The sequence below is a fragment of the Rhinolophus ferrumequinum genome, chromosome 13 (assembly GCF_004115265.2).
Source record: "Rhinolophus ferrumequinum isolate MPI-CBG mRhiFer1 chromosome 13, mRhiFer1_v1.p, whole genome shotgun sequence".
NCBI lineage: Eukaryota > Metazoa > Chordata > Mammalia > Chiroptera > Rhinolophidae > Rhinolophus > Rhinolophus ferrumequinum.
In genome coordinates this window covers 37,835,182-37,855,333 of record NC_046296.1, presented here as the reverse complement: position 1 = coordinate 37,855,333, position 20,152 = coordinate 37,835,182, and the positions used below count along the sequence as shown (strand labels likewise).

Genomic DNA, 20,152 nt, shown 5'->3' with positions numbered 1-20,152 from the left:
ACTATGTTGAAAAGCAGAGGCGATAGGGGACAGCCCTGTCGTGTTTCCGAACGTAGAGCAAAGGGCTTCAGTTTTTCACCATTAGTTATAAGATTAGCTGAAGGTTTGACATATATAGCCTTTATTATGTTAAGGTATTTTCCTTCTAGACTTATTTTATTAAGTGTTTTAATGATAAATGGATGTTGTATCTTGTCAAATGCTTTTTCTGCATCAATTGATATAATCATATGATTTTTGTTCTTTATTTTGTTTATGTGATGTATCACATTGATGGATTTGCGGATGTTGAACCAGCCTTGTGCCCCAGGGATTAACCCCACCTCGTCGTGATGAATAATCTTTTTAATGATTGTTTTATTTGATTTGCTAGAATTTTGTTTAGGATTTGTGCATCTGTCTTCATCAGAGATATTGGTCTGTAGTTTTCTTTTTTTGTGTTGTCCTTACCAGGTTTTGGTATCAGGGTAATGTTGGCCTCATAAAATCAGTTAGGGAGTACTGTCTCTTCAATTTTTTGGAAGAGTTTGAGCAGGATTGGTGTTAGATCCTCTTTGAAGGTTTGGTAGAATTCACTAGTGAAGCCATCTGGTCCAGGACTTTTGCTTTTGGGAAAGTTTTGGATGACTGATTCAATTTCGTTATTGGATCGGTCTGTTTAGATTTTCCAGTTCTTCATGGTTCAGCCTAGGAAGGCTATGTGTTTCTAAGAACTTGTCCATTTCTTCTAGGTTATTGAATTTGGTGGCATATAGTCCTTCATAGTATTCTTGGATGATCCTTTGTATTTCTGTGGCGTCCGTGATAACTTCCCCCTTTTCATTTCTGATTTTGTTAATTAGTATCTTCTCTCTTTTTATCTTAGTGAGTCTAGCCAAGGGTTTGTCAATTTTGTTAATCTTTTCAAAGAACCAGCTCTTTGTCACATTAATTTTTTCTATTGTCTTTTGTTCTCTATTTCATTTAGTTCTGCTCTGATTTTGTTATTTCCTTTTTCTGCTGACCTTGGGTTTCATTTGTTCTTCTTTTTCTAGTTCTTTAAGGTGTAACATGAGGTTATTTATTTGGGATTTTTCTTGTTTCTTGAGATAGGCCTGTAATGGTATAAATTTCCCTCTTAAAACTGCTTTCGCTGCATCCCAAAAATTTTGGTAGGATGTATTTTCATTGTCATTTGTTTCTATGTATCTTTTGATCTCTCCTCTAATTTCTTCTTTGACCCGGTCGTTCTTTAAAAGTATGTTGTTTAATCTCCATGTATTTGTGTTTTTTCCTGCTTTCTTTTTGCAGTTGATATCCAATTTCAAAGGCTTCTGATCAGAGAATATGCTTGGTATGATTTCAATCTTCTTAAATTTGCTGAGGCTGATTTTATGTCCCAATATATGGTCTATCTTTGAGAATGTTCCATGTAGACTAGAAAAAAATGTGTAGTCTGATGTTTTAGGATGAAGTGCTCTATAAATGTCAATTATGTCCATTTCGCCTAATGTGTCATTTAGGGCTGCTATTTCGTTATTTATTTTCTGTTTGGATGATCTACCCATAGCTGTCAATGATGTATTTAAGACCCCTAGTATAATTGTGTTTTGGTCAATCTCTCCTTTTAGTTCTGTTAGTAGTTGCTTGCTATATTTCGGTGCTCCCTGATTGGGGGCATAAATATTGATGACTATTATATCTTCTCGTTGTATAGTCCCCTTTACCATTATGAAATGTCCATCTTTATCTCTTATTACCTTTTTCACCCTGAAGTCTGTTTTATCTGATATCAGTATGGATACACCTGATTTTCTCTGGATACCATTTGCTTGGAGTGTCAATTTCCACCCTTTCACTTTGAATCTATGCTTGTCCTTGTAGCTGAGATGTGTCTCTTGGAGGCAGCATATGGTTGGGTTTAGTTTTTGATCCAATCTGCTACTCTGTGCCTTTTTATTGGTGAGTTCAGTTCATTTACAGTGATTATTGATATGTGAGGATTTACTGTCATTCTATCTTTAGTTTTCTGGTATGCCTGTGTCTCCATTGTTTCTTTGCCTTTTTGTTGTTGTCTATTACTTCTGTGTGGTGGTATTCTATGATGTTTCCCTCTGTTTCTTCTTTTATTACAGTATATATTTCAGTTCTGGATTTTTTTTTGAGTGGTTACCCTTAAGTTTATGTAAAAGAAAGTTTGATATTTAGAGTATTCCATATTCTTCAGCATGCTTACTTTCTCCATTCCCATATTCCGGTTCAGGCCTTTACTCTCCCCCTTTTTATGCTTTGGTTGCCACAAATTGTCCCTGTTGAAGGTGGTCGAATAGCCTCCTTTAGTTTCTTGTAGTGCAGGTTGTGTATTAGAAAATTCCCTCAGCTTCTGTATGACTGGATAGGTCTTTATTCCTCCTTCACATCTAAAGCCTATCTTTGCTGGATATAGTATTCTTGGCTCATAATTTCTCTCTTTCAATAGTTTGAATATTTGGTTCCATTCCCTCCTGGCTTGTAGAGTTTCTGCTGAAAAATCTGATGATAATCTAATGGGCTTTCCTTTGTAGGTTACCGTCTTCTTTTCCCTGGCTGCCTTGAGGATTCTTTGTTTGTCGTTGATTTTAGACAGCTTCAGTACAATGTGCCTTGGAGGAGGCCTGTTGGGATTGAGGTAATTAGGTGTTCTATTTGCTTCTTGGATTCGAGGATCCAGTTCTGTCCACAAGTTTGGGAAGTAATTTAGTTTTTAAAACTATTAAAATAAAGGGCTTACAAGAGAATCAAATTTAGGTCTGGAGATGGTAAGCAAATTTAGAAAAATAGGCTGCACTTATTAATAGCTTTGCTAATTAAAAATGTGCACCCCTATATACATGTTTTTATATAATTTTAGTTGTTAATGAATTTTAATAAAAACATCATTGATAAATTTTTTTCCCTTAAGGCAAAGAAAATAAAATTATAATAAATTCTGATTTGGACATAAATAAAATACTTAAAATTAAAATAATGGAGTTTTAATACATCTCATTTTTAATTTTCCAATATTTTTTCAACTACTTTGGTATTCTGGAAAAAAAAATTATCCATTAAAATTAACACATAAGAACTAACATATAGACACACATGTGTTTCCTTTTGCCTCAGGCTCCAGTATGAGCTGGCTCAGCACTGTTGGATCCCGTCTTTTAAAAAAAATTTTATGTTTTGCTCATCAGGGATTTTTTGCATTAATTTTGATTTTTTAACAATGACATCTAACTGTTATGACTGACAAGATTTTGAGTTTCTTAAATAAAATACAAGATGGTTCCAGTTGTAGTATTTCTTTGAACTTTGTTGTATGTTTATTTTCTTTTGTTTTGTAAATGTTCACAATTAAAGAATACTTGATTTATGCTTATTGCATTATTAAAATACTATTTATTTTGATTATTGAGTTTTAGGGACTCCCTTAATTTTTGCAATAGAAGTGAGTACCTGATTTTTCTCACTGTAATTCTGACCCTGAATCACAAAAGTCCAGGATCTGCTTTTGTAAAAATGAACCTTCAGAGTAGAGTTTGGGAATGTAAGTAGAAAAAAGCATCCTTTCAATCAGACTGGGAGTGGGAAGGAAGAGAGTCTGGAAACACTTGCACATTAATAAAATGTTACTCTGTCACATGTTTACTGGGTTTCCAAGAAAGAGTTCATTAGCAAAAAGAGTCCAAAAGTTACTTAAAAAAAGAAAGTTTGAAAAACACTGATTCTGGCTCAACTCCCTTGTTTATAGGTTAAAAAGTCAGACAAACAGGTCACAAAGGAAATTAATGGGAGAGATGGTACTAGAATCCAGGTATCCTGATTAAGATTAGCAAAAATTGTGAAAAACAATATGCCTTCACAGGAGTAACGATAACTAACAGCATCTCAACTATCCACCCACCTCACTCCCTACCCTCCACCCCAAAGTAAAAGACAACTCTGCAAAGACTTTTAATATCAAAACTGTGGCTAAGAAGCCAATGCCTAACTCAGAGGAGAACACAAATGACCTGGAAATCTTTTGACCCTAAGGAAAAGTAGGAAAGAGCGCTGCTTTCTGTTTAACCCTACCTAGTAAGGGAAAGCAGAGTAAAACAAGGTAGTGATTTCAGTGAATGCTGCTTGTTTGGCATCCATTTACCCCAATCCTAATTGTAGCTCTTTGAGTATCTATCCTTTCCTATTCTCGATCCTTGCACTTTGGGGTGTGGTCACATGACTCAATCAAAGTCAATGAGAAACTTTTGGGACTTTTGGGAAACCAAATCTGGCTTTCTCAAGCGGGACTTGAATCTAAGAGAATGTATGATCTGAAGTGGCTTCAGCCCTCTTTTGACTATCAAAGGGTCAAGTGGTTGAAATGGAAGCCAACCTGGAGGACAGCCAACTCAGGATATAGGGAAAGGAGAAACCAAGTCTTCGTGATAGGTTGAGTCCCTGCACTGAGCCACCCCTAATGCCAGCAATTCATCAGACGTTTTCAGTCACAGGAGCCAAAGCTTTTCCTTTTTGCTTGAATCAGTTTGGATTGGATTTTCTGTCATTTGTCATCCAATGACACATCTAACTGTTATGACTGACAAGATTTTGAGTTTCTTAAATAAAATATAAGATGGTTCCAGTTGTAGTATTTCTTTGAACTTTGTTGTATGTTTATTTTCTTTTATTTTGTAAATGTTCACAATTAAAGAATACTTGATATTCATGCTATTATTTTCATTGCTAGTTCATAGTTTTAATGGAAAAAAATAAATGATTAAACCATGTATTAGATTATCAGAGGTTCAGCTCAAGGAAGGCCTAATCCATTGACCTACTGTATGCAGTAATAAACCAGAAAATATCTTCATTCCAAAACACATGGGTTCTCATCCTGAAGAGGATAGGTTTAATTGAAAAAGCAGCTAGAGAAACAAAAACGGATTAAAAATTCAAGTTGTCCTAAAAAGTCAGGAAAAAGAAAAGGAAATTTAAAAGGTGGGACAAATAGCACAAAATAAAATGAAGACATCATTTTAAGAATATCAGTCATTGCAAGTGAAGTAAATGGTCTAGCTTAGTTCGTTTAGTTTAGTAAGTCTAGGTTAGTGAAGTTAGAAAACAGAGATTGTCAGACAATAACAAAAGTAAACCCAGCTATATGCTTTTTATAAGAGACAAACCTAAAACACGACACTGAAAGATTGAAAATGAAAGGACAGAAAAAGTAAAGTATTCAGCTATATGCAGCTATTAGTATCAGCCCAAAAGGTCTGTTACCGATAAAAGTGCCATTGTGACTAATAGATGTCAAGTATGGCCTTGCATTGTGAAGAATGGAAATTCCACAACTCAGCATGGGCTTCTCATTTTTTTAATCACTCATTCAACTCATTCAAATTATTTAAAAAAATAATAATAAAAGGCTGACCATGTACTAAACTATCAAAGTCAAACGTGTTCCTTGCTCTCAGATACACAATCTGGTAGGGGACACAGATGAAAAACTACACGAATAATTAAAGCACAACATGGTCAGTGCAGTAACAGAGACTTGAGAACACACTGACAGTGAGGGAGGCGTTTGAGTGGAATTTTGGAGTATTCCATTCATTCACCTATTGAAAACATTTCTCTGATAATCCAGGCTGGCCTCCTACTATGGATTCCTGACACTTAGCTCCAGTACTCTTGTGACACTGAGGGGAAGAAAATGTTAACTGCAGGCAAATGAGGTGGGCCTAGGATCTAGAACCATCACTCTCACTGGCTTGGGGCAGCAGGAGGAAATCTGGTTGGATGGGTGGCAAATCACAGGCCAGGCTCAGGTCAGCCTTACGGAGGTCCAACAAGAGATAAAGGATGAGAGGAGGAGGAACAGGGAGTAGGAACTACTTGGAAATCCAGGAAGTTGGCTAGAAAGCTCATGGTTCATATCAGTGGTAGGAAGGGGAAAGTTAAAGAGAGTTTATAGGTCAGAATGGCAACATTAAGGTATGGACCCATTCTTAGAAGGCCTGAGATCCTGGGTGGACCAGGTATCAGCATAAGGAGACTTGCTGCTCCAGTAATAGTCAATAATATCCAATAATATCAAAGATTAACATCCAGTCACTTAGTTAGGGCACTAAGCAGGACAGGTAGCAGGGCAGGCTTCAGGGTCACCTGAGGGTCAAACCAGATTTTCTTTAATTTCTCCAAACTGAGGTCAGGGTGGTCCTGGGGAGCCAGCTGGGAGAAGCCACCTGGCCCAGAAGAAGGAGGGAGAGTCTAAGCTGAGGCACTAGGCAGGCTCTGATACCTCCATGAGGACTTCATCCCTTCAGCTTCCACAATTCCCAGTTCAAGTTCCTCTTTTGAACTGCAGCTACTTTTGGAAAGGATAACCCATTAAATCACTCTGTGTGAATGAGTTTATCAAATGTCTTCCTGCCTGTCAGAACGAACCTAATAATTTGAAAGCACTGGGTGTCTGAGAAAGAGTGAACATAAAGGGTGGGTGGAGAAGGAAAGGCACTCAGGGAAAATTGCAGGCTCCGAGCTAAGTTCATTGACTTCCATTTTGCTGATGACCAGCTCTGCCTACTGTGTCTTGGCTCCATTCAGGAACTCAAAGACAAGCTCTGCCGAGCTGAGAGCTGTTGGGCATAGCTGTACTGTATATATAATACCATGTAATGACTGGTTGGGGTTAATCAAATATAATGCTCAACCAAGGCCTATTAAATTTCACCACAAAAGAGGCTTTAATCAGTCTTTTATCAGCTTGGTGTTCTGGTCTAAGAAGACTGCTTTTGTTTGCCCTTATAAGAGACAATGGGAGAGCCAAGATCAGCCTGCTCTCGGAGTACAACAAGCAAATTGTCCACAAACAACAGATCATTCAAGGCCATGGGAGAGGAAAGGCAGGAGAGCCTGCATGAATCTACAAAAGTACTCACTGTTAATGGCCGTGGCTCTGAGTGTTTAAATTCAGGCCACATTCACGCTGGAGCTTCCAAAATATAGGGAGGACGGGAACAAAAAGACTCCAGTGTGCTCCATGTAAGTCTATCAGCTTTGGCCCTCTGCAGGACAGTCTTGTTTGCTGCTCACTGAAAAGGAAAAGGGAAACTGACATTTGGTCACTAAGCAAAGTCCAGATCTCCTGGGGATTGGATGTGCTTCACGGGCTAGGGTCTAAAGTGATGGGTATAGGTTCTGTGCCAAACTGCACCTGTCCCACTGCCCAAGCACTTGGTGGATTATGCAAGGGATGGGGAGAAAAACGCAGACAAAAGGCAGTGGAAAAGGGCGAGAGGTGAGGGGAACCTTCCCTGACCCAAAAGAGGGAATGAGATTTAAGCCACCCAATTCAATTGTGTTCAACAAAAATTTGAATACTTTCTAGGAGGCAAGCTGGCACAGAAAGAAGCACACAAATTACAAATCTATCTCTTCTGCGTGGCGTTGGAGACTGTTAAAGCTGAAAGGGTCTCACATCATCTTTATATTGTTATGGTCTTCAAAAGACGGCATGCGTTTAAAAACGTATTCTGAGACATACAGCCTAATCCCATAGGAGTCACCTCAAATTCTGGGGTAATTATGGGGCTGTTGTGGGGATGTGTCATGTGTCCCTGGGGGAGGAAAGGTTGACAATTATCCATCTAGTCTGATCCCAGCATCTTACCGATGAGGAAATGGAAGTTCTGAGAAACAAAGTGGCATGTCCCATAGTAAGAGAGGGGATTAGAACCCACATCTTCCAATGCCCAGCATAAGACTCAGCCCATCGTACTACAAAGTCTCACCACTCACTAGGCTCCCTGGAAGATGAAAATCCTGAAGTCCTTAAGCAAATTATTGACTATTTTGGATCTAGCTATCCTCACTGGTATGTTGCCCGCCAGCTGCCAGATCTTTGTGCCCACTACTTCCGGACTTCACAGTTTAAATTTTGTTTGTGAACCAAGAGCTGAACTCAAATATGTTTGGGGGCTGATAGGAGGACATTCTTGTGACCACGTGGGAGAGAGACCTAGGAGTAATTCTATTTATGGAAGGTTTGCTGGATATATGCATCTGAAGATGAAATGAATGGTGCCCTGTCTAGATGGCCACTAGGGGTGGGTGGGAGAGACATGAGAAAGGGACCGGGGAAAAATAACAGTCATTCTGTGAATCGTGAGGGGTGCCAACAGTCAGAAATCTTTCTCCATTTTCATTTGTCATCCACTGTGGCTGACCCGGGCTTTGAAACGGTTCAGCTTCTCTAAAGATATTCTGAGCTGTAATTGCAGATTTCCATTTTCGGTTCTTGTTCTCTCCCATTCCGCTCTAGACAATCAGTTCAAAATCCATCCTCAGGCAACGTGCAAAATGCCTTTGCAAAGTTGATGAAGGATCTGTAGTGTGGCCCATATGAATGTATCATTTTTTTTCTGCCTGTAATGGGATTGGTTACGGCAAAGCAAATTAGCCAAAATAGATAAAATATTCGTGCTGGTGGGGCTTGGTGCCATACCCCCTTTGATAATAGCTTCCGTATAAATTATATCAATTATGACTTTGCCTTGCACAGCAGTGATGGGATTGGAAGCTTTCCATTTTCTTTCAGACTTCAATAGTAATGCTGCCTAGGGTTCTTTACATATGTTCCTGGCAATGAAGTGCTATCCCAAAACACAGACACAGTTTTCTCTTTTAAAAGTGGTTACCAGAGGGTAAGGGGGGAGGGGGAGGTAGGAGAAGGTAAAGGGGGTCAAATATATGGTGATGGAAGGAGAGCTGACTCTGGGTGGTGAACACAATGTGATATATAGATCATGTATTATAGAACTGTACACTTGAACCTATGTAATATTACTAACCTTTGTCACCCCAATAAATTTAATTGGAAAAAAAAGTCATTACACAGGGAGTGTCATGTAAAAGCTGATGTTACTTAAAACATAATCTTGTAAAATAAATAAAGGGGAGCTCTCCTATTCATAAGTCCAGAAAGGAGCTGTTATTAAAAATCATAATAGAGAAAGCTATGCTGTTCATTCTGTTTTTATTTTTCATTTTACCTCTTCAAAAAAAAAAAAATAGAGTCCTTCCCTTTGGGATATTTTTAACTGAAAGGGAAGAAAATAAACGAATAAACCAACCAATATTTTGGTTGTTTTGGCTGTGGTTAAAATATTGCTTATAGAAAAAATAGAAATGAAAGGAATTATCACAGGCACTTCTCCCCACACGATGAACAGTGAGTGTCAAGGTTTACTAGGCAGCTTCGGCTCTAAGATCTCTCCTCTGTACTCAGCCAGTCGGGATGGCTCTTCCTCTCCACAGGAAAGAATACTGATCTGACAGTCAGACTGACCTGGTTTAAATCTATTACACTGAACCAATGGAAAACTGCTCTTTGGATGCACCAAAGATGGGCAAATATTGGCAATTTGATGTGGGTCAACCTAATATAATCTCATTGGTCAACCTTCAGGTTATTGATTATTACAATGAGTATTTTATGTGTCTCACTTATTCCATGACACTTTAGTGTACCCAGATACGTGGGGACTAATATGAATTATAAGAGGCAGCAGTGACATTTCATTTCAGGTCAGTTCAACAAGACTTATTTGAGACCTTCCTTTTTACCCCAGGAGCTGCTTTTGTGCTGGGAATACCTGGGGGGGGCAGGTCTCAGTCCAGTGGGGCAGGTAGCTGCTAGATGGCATGATCCAGCAGGAATCTGACAGTATGCCCGTGGTACAGGAGAGCACGGAGGAGGAGGCTGTGAACTGTTGGGGATGTGTGGGGAGGAAGCGGACCTTTTCTCAGGAGAGATGCCTCATAAGGGTGCTACAGAACAGACAGCTCGGTGGTGGTGTTCCAGGCTGCGTGTTCAAAGAACCTCAGGCTGCTGTGTGTGTGTGTGTGGTGTGTGTGTGTGGTGTGTGTGTGTGTGTGATGGGGGAGGGGGAGAGGGAGGAGAGCCTCCTGCATACGATATACTGCCATAAGATGAGGTTGGAGAGATGGCAGGACCCATACGGTAGAGTTAGTTTTCTGGGGCCTGGAACTTTTATAACTTGAGGGAGCCTCTTTACAATACTGAAATGGCCATGTAAACCCATCTCTAGGAGCCTCCCAGGACCTGAAGGTGGGGAGCCTGGACATTTCAGCTTCAGAATCTTCCCCAAACATCTGCCCCTGGAAAGGCCATACTGTGAGGGGCTTTGTTAAGGAGCAGGGGGCAGACAATGGGCATCAACTGGAAGATCTTAAACAGGAAAGTGACATCATCAGATTTTAGAAAAAAGCACCCCAAGGGCTGTCTGGAAGATGGATCAGAGGAGCTTGTGTTAGACAGCTCAAAACCAATTAGGAAGCTATTTTAACAATCCCGAGAGCCAAGAGTCCGACCATGGCAGAATTCATGAAGAAGGAATTGACCCAGCCTCACTCAGCAGAAGTCACTGGGCGATAGTCACCCCAGGAGGCCTGGTCCTCCTGTCCCTGAGCCCACCCTAAACAGGCAGCAGATGCTTTCAAAATCAGCTTCTCCACCTGGGAAGGTCTTGAACTAGTCACATAACCAGAGGCCTGCCGCCCCACACACCAGGAGTCAGCCATGGCACTGTCATGCCCACTGAGGCCTGGTTACTCCTCGTCCCTGCCCTGCCCTGACATGCCTAGGTTCTGCCTCAGTTTCTTCTTTAATACATTAGTTCTCTGCTGAGCTCAGAGTCTGACCCTGAATCCAGAACTGCCTGGCCAGGGCTCTGTCACCTGCTGAATTCCTGCCATGCCCTTCCTGTTCCTCCAAACCTTCCACTGAGCCAGTACTCTGCCTACTCCCTCCCCCATTCCTCTTGGTCCTCCTTCAAAAGGCCATGCGGGGGTGTGCTCCTTGGTGATTTTCCCCAGCTACCTCACTCTTTTCCCCCACCCCAGCCCATCCCAATTCAATGACTCGCTCATGTCCTCTATACCTTGCACACATCGTTTTTATCGTATGCATTATGCTCTATCATATTTATTTGTGTATCCTTGAGATTAGGAACCATGTCACATTCTGTCATTTCCCCCTAGCTCACACAGCCCCTAGCAGATAGTAGACACTTCATAACTGTTGGATGAATTGACTTGAACTCAATCAATACACTCCTCACCACTTACAATAACGGAACACATTACTAATCCGGCGAGGGTCTAGCTGTGCCTGTCTTTTCAGCACCCCAGTACTCCAGCCTACCTGACTTGGCATGTCTCCCTATTGTCTGTATTTCCTGGTTCAAGGCCTCCATTCAAAGGGTTGAACAGCCTCTGCCACTCCCCTAGGATCAAGCCTGCATCTGCCATAACACCTCTCCCCCGCCAATTGTAGAGCTTTCCTGGGCACCCTTCTACAATGGAGCCAGGTTTCTCTCCAGTCCTTGCTCCGTCCCTACTTCTTCCCAGCCTTCCTCTGAGGTGAAGGGCCCTAGATGTTTTGTGACCTCTCTGGGCATGCTGTTTGGACAAGAGGGGGATACTTAACACAAAAGCATCCAATCATGGGCTAGGTCCTACCCCATAAGGTAGCCCAATGGGAAAAGTTTTAACCCTAAGACAAAAGGAATTGTCTTAGTTTGAGCTGCTATAATAAAGTACCATAGACTGGGCAGCTTATAAACAACAGAAATTTATTTCTCATAGTCCTGGAGACTGGGAGTCAGAGACCAGGTTACCAACATGGTCAAGTTCTGGCGAAGCCCACTTCCGGTTTCATAGATGGCCATCTTCTCACTGTGTCCTCACAGGATAGAAGTGGTAAGGGAGCTCTCTGGAGTCTTTTTCAAAAAGGTCACCAATCTCATTCATGAGGGCTCCAGCCTCATGGTCTAATCATCTCTCAAAGGCCAAACCTCCTAACACAATCACATTGGTGCTAGGGTTTCAACATAAGAATTTGGGGAAGGTGGGACACAAACATTCAGTCTATAGCAGGGATTATATGGGCCAATCAGATTGACATGTCATGTGGTGGAGAACATCACTTCCAGGAGTCTTTCCTCAGCAGGAGAGCTAGCGCTGGGCCGTTTCCCTTAGCAGGAACCTGGAGGCTGGGCAGGCACCCTGACTGAGTTCCTGAGTACACTGCTCTAATCTCTATGTGCCTACTACAGCAAGTAGCATGAGCATAAGCGTAGGTACTTCAGTTCCCCTTGCATTCTAGTCCCATGGGGAAAATGTGGGCCCAAATGGATACTGCCTGCATAAGCTGTGGGTTGTGTTACCGCAGAGGAACTTAAACTTAGAGAAACTAAATCTTTTATAATGGGCAGTAAATATGCCCTGCTCCTTCCTTGGATGGAAACATTATCTTTATTATATTGGACAGTAAATGTGTTTAGCTTTTTTTATGAATGGAGGCACTGTATCTTCCAGGCTATTTGTTATACAAACATCCTTGAAAAAGTATCTTGAATGAAGGACAGTTAAGTACCTTACTTATGAGATGTGCAGAAATGTGACTTACTCATAGGAAGTTTTCTTTAAACATGCCTTGAAAAAGCTCCTGTCCGTCCACTTTCTGACATTGGCGTGTTTATTCCTCTGGTGATAGAAACTTAATTTTTCTAATCCCAATCCTTCTCCCAAATTCTAATCACAAATTTCCTGCTCCAATCGAACATTCCATCCAGGTATATTTGACAATTAAATTGAAAATATCTAAAGCTGTATATATCTTTCTCCTCTAACTTTCCAGTTTTATTACCATCATTCTCCTTGTCTCACCGGTTCAAACCTGAGTCATTTTTCAATTCCATCTTCTTCCTTACCTTTCATAACTAATCACAAAGTTTTACCAGCTCTTTCTTTGAAATATCTCATTCTCACTCTCTTTTCTTCCTGGCCATTTACACGATCATTAGCTTAGTTCAGAATTTTATTTTGTTTCTAGACTGCTCAAGAAATGTCCTACCTAGATTTCCAGATTCCTATTCTCCTCCTTGATGCCGCTTAATTCCCTTCAGGCACAGTTCGGATTGTATCACGCTCTTATTTAAAAAGGTTCAGCAGTTTCCCATGGCCTATTCATTAGAACAGTCTAAACTTCTTTCCCAAACACTCAAGCCCCACTCAGGCTGACTTGGGCCTTACCTCCCACCATTCTGTCCTGGCTGTGGAGGCATTATCTCTTCTTTACCTGCCAAGCCCATACAGGCTGATCTACCTCCCTACCCTTTCCAGCACTCAGAGTTCTGAAGCCTATACCTTTGCAAAGCAATTTCATCCTTCAGAGCCTAGGAGCTCTTCTTTTACTGGTCCAGCTCACACCAATTTCCTGTGTCCAAGTATATTTATTTTATATTTAGTCCTGTTCTGTCCCATCTGGCTGCTTAATTATTTTATGTCTTATGTACTCACCCAAGTTCCTGGAGGACGAGAAACTATCATTTGTATACCTCTATACCACTCAGTGTCTACTTATCAAGGACTTGGGGATTCTGTAGAAACCTGACTGTCCTCCTTGCTAGCTGGGTGACGGGGCAGGTGATATCTGTACCTCAGTTTCCTCATTTAAAAAATAAAAGTTATACCTACATCATAGGGTTGTTGGAATAATTAAGTTAGATAATATGGGGAAATCCTAGCAAATTATCTGGCATATAGGAAGAGCTCAATCAATATTAACTATTATCATTCTTATTCTTATAGGGATTATTGAATAAATACACAAATAAATGGACACATGAATGAATGAATGAATGAATGAAATACGTAGTCCTCTTTCTTGAGGACTCCAGACTAATAAAGGTTGACCAAATAATCTTGAAAAATATGATCACATACCAGTGACTCACAGAAGAGATTGGATGGAAGATGGGGAGTAGCATCTTCCCAGGGTCTAACTTAATCCTGAAAAGATGATTCTTCAGAGATAAGAGAGATAAGAGAGAAGAACCAAGAAAGGAACAGTCCAGGTGGTGTTTGCTTGTCTCCTTTCTGTTTCCTTGTTTTTTTCTGCCTCTTAAGTAAGCCTAAAAGGCAGAGAGAAACATGGAGAAGCAACAATGTGATAAATGGTCAAAGAGATGGAGACTGCTCCCTGACTGAGGGTTGGCAAAGTTTTCCAACAGGGACACACTCTGTTTTTCTGCAAGGCATCTCTGCCTCCCTAGATCTTCCCATAGGCAAGTTTGATATGAGCTAGTTCTATGGCAAGTTGTCACTGTTCATCAGAACCATGATCCTGCTTGATGTTTGTTATAAGAAGCAACGAAAAACCCACTAATTAGCTGGGCAAAAAGGCAAAAGAATTCTCTCTTAAAGAGTACAGCATCTTCAATCCTCTTTTATTTGCAAATTACTGTGATTGTCATTTTTGTGCATTTCTATATGTCAAGTTCTGTGCTACCTGACAAAGATAGTCGTCCCCCCTTATGCATGGAGCATACGTTCCAAGACCCCCAGTGCACACCTGAAAACACGACACTACCGAACCCTATATATACTATGCTTTTTCTATACACACTCACCATTTCACTTAAAGAAAGCACTTCCCAGCTTCTCTTTGGTACGTCTGAATTGCTAGCATCACAACGCTTGCACGTTGGGGCCATTATTAAGTAAAACATGAGTGACTTGAACACAAGTGCTGATAACCTAGACAGCTACAAAATAACTAAGGGAGTGTACACAGCATGGATACGCCAGACAAACGAATGATTCACGTCCCAGGTGGGACAGAGATTTCATCACTGTATTCAGACAGGGCGCCGTTTAGAACCTATGAATTGCTTAATTCTGGAACTTTCCATGTAATATTTCTGGACTGTGGTAGACCGTGGATAACTGAAACCTCAAAAAGTGAAACCACAGATAAAGAGGGGATTACTGTACTCCGAAAAATAATCTACTAAAGTATTACAATATTCAATTTAAAGAATAGAAAACTTAGGAACACCAAGATTAAGTGCCTGTGGTCATATGGCTAATAAGTGGTGGAGTCAGGATTCAAACCCAGGCATGCTCACCTGCAAAAGTCGGGGAGCATTTTCCCTCAACACTAGGATATAATAGAATCCAAACAAGCCAGATCTTGGATTCCTACTCAGGTGTGCTTGCAGCCATTTTCTACTAACTTTCTTTTATCATTTATCAGCCATTCACAGAACCGTGCAAGTGAGATTAAAATGCTTTTTGAGAGTGGGCTTTCACAGCCTAGAGGGGGAAGACAGAAGGGACATATTGAGCTGTTCTGTGGGGCCGAGGGAAGAAACCAGCTGTGTACAGCTGAAGGCAAATGAAAACAATTTCAGTTGTTAGCGGAAGGCTAGCTAGCTATTAATGTAGCAACTAACTATTTTTTCCATCTCCTGCCAGATAGAACTTATGTTACAGCTCTTCATATTACCAGTTTTATGGGAAAATATGGGATCCTCCTAGAGCTCTTGATTCTCAATCTGTTATTACACTTTAAAAAAATAATGTTAATAGATATAATAAAATTGTATCTTAACCACAGTCACTTTGCTGTCTGTATGAAAATACTGGCTCTGAAAAAGGGAGAGCCCGGAAAGAAACCAAAGACATAGAAATATGTTTTGAGAATCATGTTCCTGGCCTGAAACACATCTCACATTAAGGAAGGTTGGCCGAAGCCAAGGTTCCCAAGGGCAGGAAGGGGGAGAAGCCGCGCAGCCTGTTTTTCTGTGCTCTCAGTGAAACAGGGACGTCAGGGAGGGTGTATTTTGGTTTCTACTACTTCTTCCAAGGGAAAAAGTAGCCCGAGTTAGTCTCTCCTCCATAGAAGTAAGGGTAGTTTTCCTTAACCAGGGCTTATTAACCACACTGCAGATCCTCCATGGAATTGTGAGACGTTTCTTGTTGGCCCCGTTCCAATTCCTCTTCCAAAGGGCCTCTCACCCCCCTGGGTATGCCCAATCCTATTACTCCCAACAATTCAAGCCACCAGCTTGGTTGATGTAGCTTCTGTGTACAGTAAGATGTTCTGGGTTAATGGCAGGTCCAATAAATGTGACAACTCCACCATCTCTTATTCCCAGGTTTCCATTCCAATTTGATTGGATTAAATAGTTAATTAGGCAACTCTTTTTAAATTAGGTGTTAAAACTAACTTGATCAGTTAAGTGGGTTCTGATTAATACAGGTATTATTCTGCCTTAAAGTTTGGTAAGTGCTGTTCTGTCCCTCAAAAGATATGCTGAAGTCCTAACCCCTGATAACTGTGCATGTGATCTTACGTGGAAATAAGGCCTTTGCAGATGTAATCAAGTTGAGATAATCAAGTTAAGACGAGATCACCCTGAGTAGACAAGAGTGAGCCCTTAGTGCAATGACTGGTGTTCATAAAGAAGACTGTGAGGAGACACAGGGCGTACACAGGAAGGCAGTCACTGAAGCTGGAGGCAGAAGCTGGAATAACGCAGTTATAAGATAAAGAACGCAAAGGATGTCAGACCAGTACTAGAAGCTAAGAAGAGGCAAGGAAGGATTTTCCCCTGGAGACGTCAGAGGCAGGTGGTCCCGCAGACACCTTGATTTTGCTCTTCTGGCCTCCAGAACTGCCAGAGAATACATTTCTGGTTTTTAAAGCCACCCACTTGGTGGTACTTTGTTATAGCAATCTCTAAAATACAGGAAACTAATACAAGTTCTTTCACATGCATTAATCTTTTTTTTTTTTCCTGGTTTTGCTCTCTATTGCATCCCCAGCACTTATCACAGTTCTTGGCAGTATACTGGGAGCTCCGTTAACACGTGTTGAACAATGAGTGAAGTGCTTATGTATGTGTAAAATCTGCTTATGTAGAAGTGCATTGATATATTTTCTGATCTATTTCAGTTTTTTATTATTGCAAGGGATCCATGAATCTATAAATCCATGCATGTGGACTGAATAAATAATGTCTATCACATAAATGTACTTCTTGGGGCGGCGGCTGCTTAGTTCAGCTGGTTAGAATGTAGTGCTCTTAACAACAAGGTTGCTGGTTTGATCCCCACATGGGCCATTATGAGCTGCGCCCTTCACCACTAGATTGATACAACTACTTGACTTGGAGCTGATGGGTCCTGGAAAAACACACTTAAACTACATAAATGTACGTCTTCTATTAACTGAAGAGCCATACAAATAAACAAAACTAACAACTGACAAAAAATTCCTACCCAAAAATTAAGATGAAGTTACACTTGTTAGTAGAAAAATATAAAAATTTTCAAAAGGAAAGGTCTGTCTTCTCTTCTCCATATTGTCTCTGTACTTGTCAGAATTGATCAGCCATGCCAGTAATGTATTACAGCCACTGCCAGAGAGAAATCCTCAACTATAGATTCTGGTCCGTATAATAGTCAATATTATGGACTTGGAAAGTAGGGGCCACGAAGGAATTGACACATTATCTGTTTACATCTCTTGTTGCTGTCAGATGTAGGAGTTGCCTCAAATTTGTGAAACAGATGGATTCAGCTTGAATTATGAAATCTTTGTTTTTCCCAAATGCCATTCTTTGTAGCCTTCCTGTCCTCATTGTTGAAATCAACTCTTAATGCTACTCCACACAGGGCTGGTGCTGCACTAGCCCCTAGGACAGTGTTTCCCAAAGTGCACTCTAACGAATCACCTGCATTAGAACATACCTTGGAAAGCTAGAAGAATTAAATAGTGTGGTACTGGGGACTGAAGAGACAGATATGGTAATGTCATAAGAGAGAAAGTTCAGAGGTAAACCCAAATCAATATGGAAATCTAGAAGATGATAAAACGGGCAATTCAAAGCATGGGCAGTGAAGTAAGAACAGATTGTGCGATAAATGGTATTGGGGAAACCACATAGTTATCTGGGAAAAAAAATAAGTTGCAACCAAATTCTACATCTTATTCTAGAACAAATTCCTATGGATTGAAGATTTAAATATTTTAAAAATCTATAAAGGTAATAGAAGGATGTAGGAGATAATTTTTCATAATCTCACAGTGGGGAAGACCATTCTAAGTCTAACATAAAACCCAGATGGCAATACATAAAATATTAATGAATTTAATAACAGTTAAACCTTCATAGAAAGCTATCCTGCAGAAGCCACCAAAAGGGAAGTTAAAGATAGATGACAAACTGGGGAAAAAATATTTGCAACTCAAATCACAGCCAAGGCTTAATTTCCTAATAAATAACAAATTCCTACAAACCAGAAAACAAAGATCAAAGATTCATTAGAAAAATGGTCAAAGGAATGAACAGACTTCACAAAAAGAAAATACAAGTGACAAACATATTAAAATATGCTCATACTCCTCTCTCATGGTAAAAGAATTGTAAATTTAAACAGCAATGAGATACTATTTGACCTATCATATTGGCAAAGTTAAAAGTTTGATAGTACACTCCATTGGGTAGAATTGATGAAAAATGGTACTCATGCCGATAGGAGTATAAATTGATATAACTTCTGTGAAGGGCAGTTTGGGCAATACCTATTAAAATCACAAAATCATTTATCATTTGGCCCAGTAATTCCACTTCTAAGAATTTATCCAGATATAATCACTGTGTGTGAAATGATATATGTACATGGTACTTGTTGCTACAATTGTTACCGTTAGGAGAGATGAGAAACACCCTGCATACCCATCAGGGGCTGAGTGTTAAATGAATTATTATACTCCCACAGTGGAATACAATGTCATCAAAAAGGAATGAGGATAGTGGTTACCAGAGGGTAAGGGGGGTGTGGGGTGGGAGATGAGGGTAAGGGGGATCAAATATATGGTGATGGAAGGAGAACTGACTCTGGGTGGTGAACACACAATGGGATTTATAGATGATGTAATACAGAATTTACACCTGAATCTATGTAATTTCACTAACAATTGTCACCCCAATAAATTTAAAAAGAATGAGGAAATTTTACACACTGGGTATAGCATAATCTCAAAGGAACATTGTTAAGTGAAAAAAAAAAAACAAGGGCCAGGTCAGTGTGCATGGCTTGCTACCATGCGAATGAAAAGAAGAACACACATAGGTTTTTGCTTCATATGAATAAAATATTTCTAGAAAGCTATATGAGAAAAATAGCAACTTCCTAGACTGTAATCCCATCCCAGGCCTACAGGCAGAATCTGTGCAGGTACAGGCTCTGAAGCTTACTGACGTTGGGTAAGCACTGACCTTAGGGAGAAAAATTTGAGACAAACTTTGCGATTTGCTGCCCTAGTTTCAACAGGTAAAAATTTGCCCTGTTTCTCAATCCAGTCTACCCTCTCCCAGGACCTTAGTTCTGGTCACCAGCTCCCTACCCCTCTGACCTCACCTTTGTCTCAGTAAACTACTTAGTTCCATCATGCTCAAACTCTTCCTCCTGGTATGTAGGGGTTCTGGGCCACTGACCAGAGTCAGGGTATCTGGAACCAGGATTGATCTAAACACGTACAAAGCTGGCAAGAGCTCTTTTCCTTCCTCTGATATGGATATTCTCCGAAGAGAGAAAAACTCAATGGTCATTCAAAGGGAGTAAGCAGAGAACAAAACCAGAGCCCTCAGTTTGGGTTGAGAGCAAGTGCAGAAATGATGGATGAGCAGGCTGAGAGGATGCAGGATTATAGAGTTCCCTTGAGGTGACAGAACTAAAGACATCTTTTAGGACAGCCCATAACCAAGTCTCTGGGTGGGAAAAAAGCTGAGAACAAGTTCAGAGCCCTTATTCTTCCAGAACCAAATCTTTGCCTTCCTTTTCCAAGCACCACTGCCATCACCAACACCCATCCCTAAACTGAATCATGTGGTCGGGTCTCTGCTACCCAATTCTAGACTTCCCAAGCTGCCTGCTAACCTTTCAGAACACCTCCTGTTCCCACCAATTACGAAGTATGTGCCTGTACCTCCAATCTCTCACATACATTTCAGGACTGAACTTGCTCTTAGAACCTGCAGCGGTGACTGTTCTCCAGGGGCGCTTCCCCCATTAGTCTCATCTGGTTCCTAGGTACCAGCTCTCCTTGTCAGCACTTATCCCAAACGGAACTGTGCCCCATGGGCTCTCATAACCTGCTTTTGGTTGAAATTCACCTCACAGGTTAGATGGGAGCTCTGCCTGGAATAACTGGGTCTAGGAGCACAACTCTGCAATCACATGAAAAATGAATATTGGTATAGATTTAATTCAGGGTGATGAGCACCAATAG

The 20,152-nt window shown here is 40.6% G+C and overlaps 1 long non-coding RNA gene across 1 annotated transcript in view; it reads right to left on the bottom strand.

The window, feature by feature from the left end:
* Positions 1 to 7,066, bottom strand: part of LOC117033192 (uncharacterized) — a 46,642-nt gene extending 39,576 nt beyond the window's left edge. Inside the window, exon 1 of the long non-coding RNA XR_004424849.1 lies at positions 6,924 to 7,066. This is a non-coding gene — a long non-coding RNA (uncharacterized LOC117033192). The remainder of the gene's footprint in view (positions 1 to 6,923) is intronic.
* Positions 7,067 to 20,152: the final 13,086 nt, after the last annotated feature.